At 39.8% G+C, this 5,641-nt stretch overlaps 1 pseudogene; it reads right to left on the reverse strand.

Annotated features, from left to right (window-relative positions):
• LOC101559884 overlaps nucleotides 1-1,541 on the reverse strand; it is a 1,739-nt pseudogene extending 198 nt beyond the window's left edge.
• Nucleotides 1,542-5,641: the final 4,100 nt, after the last annotated feature.

The following is a 5,641-nucleotide window of genomic DNA, read 5'->3' on the forward strand; positions in this document are numbered from 1 at the left end:
GAAACCAGGAATTGAACTCAGGCCCTTGCGCTTGGCAGGCAAGTGCTTCTTCCACTGAGCCATCCCCCCAGCCCCTAAATTCTTTTTTTTTTTTGGCGAAACTGGGGATTGAACTCAGGTCCTTGCTCTTGCCAGGCAAGCGCTTATTCTACTGAGCCATTTCCCCGGCCTTTTTTCTCTTTTGGTTCTTTCTCTTTCTCATCTTCTGTTTTGACTCTTTTGGCTTTCTTGAAGTTGGAAGAGCTCTTGCAGCCACCGTCACCATCCTCATCTGGGTCAGAGAACTCTTCTTCACAGGCAATGTGTTTGCCAGAGGAACACATTAAGTTATGCTTGTCTGGGTCTTCTTCCTCCCCATCACCACTCTCCTCCAGAATGGCATCCTCAGGAGTTGCCTGCATTTGGACCCCCGATGCATGGGGCAGCATTCTCAGGTTCTCAAGGAGCCGCTGTTTGATCTTCTCCAGGTGCTCATTAGTGTTCTGGTTAGTCATGTTGGAAGGACTGATGTGAAGTTTGAAATCTGGTCTAAAGTATTCGAAGTAGTCATTGTATGGGAGTTCATTAGGGATCTCTGTGTCAAGGGCCACAGCTGTTTCATATGTCCAGCACCAGGCAACATTACAAATGGTGTAACCACCTCCTCCCTGCATCAGCATAGGCAGGTTGAAGCTTTTGACAAATTCCACACACTTGGCATGTCCTTTGATGGTTAGATTGAAGCAATTCAGCCAATCCCCATGGAGGGAGCCTGAGCCACACTGTAAGACCACAGCACTAGGCTGAAACATCTCGATTACTTTGAACATGACCAGCTTGAAAATGGCCTCATAGGACTTGTCATCAATCCCATCTCAGAGTAGGTAGTTAACAGCATAATATTTGCCTTTGCCAGCCCCAATATCCCATAGGACCCCAGTTCCTGGGAAGTACTCTCCATTTTTATGAAAGGACATAGTCATGACCCGGTCTGTGGTATAGAAGGCCTCTTCCATGCCATCGCCATGGTGAATATCAATGTCAATATACAGCACTCTCTGGTGACACTTTAGCACTTCCAGGATGGCCAAGACAATATCATTGATATAACAGAAGTCAAACATCTCAGACTTCTCTGTATAGTGAAGGCCCCCAGCCCAATTCACAGTGATGTCTGTCTGTTGCTTATTAAGTTTCATGGCACTTGCTACAGAGCCACCAGTGGACAATTGACAGAACTCAAACAGGCCATCAAATACTGGACAGTCCTCACCAACATTGAATCTCTGCATCTGCTCGCTGTACTTGGACATGTTATCTGGATGGATGGAGCACAAGAACTTAATGTAGTCATTGCTGTGGTACTTAGTCATCTCCTCAGCACTGGCCTTGTGAGGGCAATAGACTTCCATCTTTTGGTAGAGACCATAGCTGAGTAGCAGATTGTGGGCCATGTGGATTTAGCAAGGCTTCATTGGATGGCCTTGCCCACAACAGCAATTTCCAACATCCCCGTCATAGTAGTAACAGACTGTCCTCCTGGTGCCCTGAGTCTACGCCATCTTGCTGCCTCCAGTCCCTCCCATCAGTCCTGCTCTTTGCATTTTGAGAAACAAATTTATCTTTAAGTATTTTTGAAACTTCTGCAAGTAATAGTGTCCATTTAACAATAAAAGTTCAAATTCTAACAAGTACTTCAATCTCATGCAACTGGGTGATACTTATAAAGTACTCATTTGATAATCATAAAATATTTTGAAAAATAAAAGGTGGCACAAGGACCAGGGGTTTGAGCCCTGGGCCTGCTGTGCCAGTCCTGCCCTCGGGTTACATTGAGATGGTGATTGAGACTGCGTGTGGTGACACACACCTGTAATCCCAGCACTTGGGAGGCTGTAAAGAGACAGATCAGAGTCTGATCTAGTAGTAAGACTGTGAACACCCTGTAGACCTTTCCCCAAAATACAAAAAAAAATTAATAGTAATAAAGGTGAAGTTTATAAGCTAATTTTTCACCTTTATCAAAATATTCATTAGTCATTTCCTTTAAATTACTGCTATATCTGTCTGAAACAATTGATTAATTATCCTAAAATAAATTTAATTTGCATAAATTATTCATGCAGTACAGTTATTACAGAGAAGGTTAATTTTTAAATATTATTTGTTTTAAATCTTATATCAGAAATGAACCTATAATATTACTGAATTTATTACATTGCCAAACTTTGCTGTTGTATATATGATAACAAAATTAATTGAATGTTTCATGCTTTCATTTGTAATTTAAATAGATTATAATTTAGTTATTTGGATTACTTACCCAGGAAATGCAACAATTTGAATGTTTGACAATTTTTTTTAGGATGTCATTTGTGATGCTATTTTTAACATAATTAATGTTTACATTTATTGCATGTGTTCACTTTGAATATAATATATTCCTGAATTAATTTCTCAGAAAATTTAATCAAGTTTCTAGAACCAATCATTGTTACTAGTTTTTAGTAAAAATATGTTTGGTATGTCCTTTGTCACACATAATTTTGGTTGACTGAACTTGATTAAATAAACTGTGTTATACTGCTTGTTTTAGTCCATAGCAAGCACTTAGCCTACTAAGCTTCCTCCCTGACCTCTCAACTATTTAACTAGGCTTTTAATTTAAATTATTAAAATAATTGAACTTTTTTGTATAAAACATACATTTTATTATATGTTCCAAACATGACAAAAAAGCATTTCATAGCTATTACATAATTTTTCTTCTTAGTTACTATTTTCAATTTGGCTTCAAATTCTTTTGGTAAAGGCTTAGGCATTTCTTTTGCTTATGTGATTTTTGGTACGTTAATTATTTTTACTTCTAGCCCCATTCTATAAAATTTTTTTAGTATTTGACATTATATTACCTCTTCGGTCCACTGGAGAAATTTACTTAAATGCTTTTTATGATATTCATATGCATACATATTATTCAACAATTTTGTTAGCTAAAAAATAAACAGAAAAAAAGAGCATGTCATGTGCTTATAATATAGACTGGAAGATCTCTAGTCATAAACATATCCTAACACATTAATTCTTTTTAAATCCAAAAGCAACGGACATTTATTTCCCAGTTTTTGTGCAAGAGCTTAAAGATGCATCTTAGAGAATCTGATGGCTAAAGAACATGAGCCATGGCTTTCAGGCTGCGCGCTTTACAGTTAGATTAGAAAAAGAAGGAAAAAGGTAACTTGCCTTCTTCACATGAATGATGTTTCTGGCAAACACAGCTGTCTACCAGTGTCAAACTACATTTTACTAGAGTCAAGGGAAGACTCCAAAAAGCCACGCACAATACAATTTAAAACTGGATGAACAGCCTTCTAAATGTAGTGCAAAGTTACTATGCAGAATCTCCAACACAGGTTGTGCTCACGTTTCCCAGGGCTGGTCAAAGCTGCTCTTGTAGAATTACAATCACAGAGGCTTACCTTACCACATAGCAATGCTTTTGTGGTTTTATATCTTACACACTAAGGGAATGTCACAAGATTTTGATGAAATGCAGCTCAGCTTCATTAGCAAAGCAAATTTCTTAGATTAACAGTCATGCTCCCAAAATGCTGCACACACAGATTTTATAAAAATGCTTTCAAGTTTACATCTTAGTTCAATAGAATTATTCTCAATGTTTTTCTTTCACTATGTAAACTGGAATTGTTTCATGATTTTTGAAATGCAACCAGTAAAGATGAGAACATTTTAAAAAGGGGGGGGAAAATCCACCACTAATCTCAGCTAGACAAAGTTCTTAAAATCAAAAAGCCTATTCACATGAAATTAAATGTAATGACAGTAGTAATCAGTTTATTGCACAGATTAATTGTTCTTGAATGTACAAGCTCCAGAGAACAACTGGGTCTTTAAATATACCCAGGTATTTCCATCAAATAAATTTTTACCCTTACATCCAAATAAACCTAAGCAGTTAAAAACAAGAAAAGTAAGAGCTGTTAGCTATGTATTAACTGAGAAACCACATACAAACCAATGAATATGGAGAGAAAGGTGCTGAAAGGACAAAGGGGCAGAGAGATGTACGAGTTGGGAACAAAGCCCATCACACTTCATGTACTAGTAGCTCCAATCCATTTAAATGTTGACCAGGTAAGCCTACGCCTTAAAATATGGATGTGGGTAGAATTTAATTTGGTTGGTCATAACTTTCACCTAAATTGAAGGTCCTTCGAAGTAAAATGAATACAGAACCAGCTTCATGTGCTTCACCTTGCTTTTTGTAACTGTTTTGAGTATAAGCAGATTCCACTCAAAAACACCTCCTGTGGGTCAGTGGAGCCTCCCCCTTTCAAGCACACACGTGTACCCACCACCCGTCACACCTTGCTGTTATCCAAATTTAAGTCGATAAGGAAAGCTCTTTAGTCTCACACCTAGGTTCTGCCTGAGGAACCGGCTTGCCACACACACACACTTGTCTGCTAGGAGGTAACGTTGGTACAGAAGTACAGTATTTTTAGTTTGTTGTTTCCAAGTATGCACAACACAAAGCACGGCTCTGTTAGGTAAATATGTGTGCACAGACGAGGTCGGGCTCCTAGAGAGCAGTCAAATGGGCATCAAAAGGACTTTCTCTTTTAGAGTTCCCCTGTCTTTATTTGTAGAGGTATCCCAATAATTTCTTTAATTACATCACATATTTCTGAGTCCATTCCCATGCTATTCTGTTGTACTTTGCTCTGTTTTGTAGATCCGAGCCATCTCAGCACTAAAGGATCACCTGGACTGGGATCAGCACTTCTGAAATAGTCATGGAGACCAGTGTGCCCATACACTATCAAGACAAATGCTGCCATTACTGTTAATACTTGGATGGTAAATTCTTGTTTTAAATGCAACCTCAGGTGGTTTGAAGGGGTAATCTATTGGGAAACGAATTGTCAAGATAAATACTCCACCCTGATAGGGGCTATCATTTGGCCCCTTAGTGTGGCTTGCCAAGGGAGCAGGTCATCTCCAACAGGACCTGCTGCGCACTGTGCTGGGGGGTCCCAGGCCGGGTCATTCAGCTCCTTGTGGATTCTCCTCAAGCCGCGGTGGGAGGCGGGCAGCGAAGGTCCCCCAGGGTGGGGACAGGAAAGGCCTAGGGGCTTGGCTGTCGGGACCAGACGGGAAGTTCGAGAGTGCGGTGAGGGGACAGGCTGAGGGCTGCGGCTTGCAGGGCTCCAGCACGGCTTCACGCCCTCCAGGGCTCGGCCCCCCGCAGCCGCGGCCCGCCCTCCACCCTCTCGGTGGCCGGCCTGGGCAGGTGAACCGAGGGACGCGGGGGTGGGGGAAGCGCCAATGCTTTAAATTGTTTATATTCTTGAATTTTGTCTAACTCTTCCTTCAGACCTTGAACTTATATAGATTATATTATTCCTTGATTTATTCGCTTCGAGGCAATAATGTATATAATGCTATATTATCAAGTATTACTGTTTGGAATAAATAATCTTCCAAACATAAAATGTAAAAAGGAACCATTTTTATCCATTCTGGAACATATTATCTGTATTAAATATTTAATGAACTTTGTGAATCTTTGTGGTATGGTTTCCAAATAAAATTTGCAATTCTGTTTAGGTTTTAGAATTCTAAGACAATAATTTGTTTC

Source organism: Octodon degus, unplaced genomic scaffold (assembly GCF_000260255.1).
Source record: "Octodon degus isolate 3935 unplaced genomic scaffold, OctDeg1.0 scaffold00013, whole genome shotgun sequence".
Lineage (NCBI taxonomy): Eukaryota > Metazoa > Chordata > Mammalia > Rodentia > Octodontidae > Octodon > Octodon degus.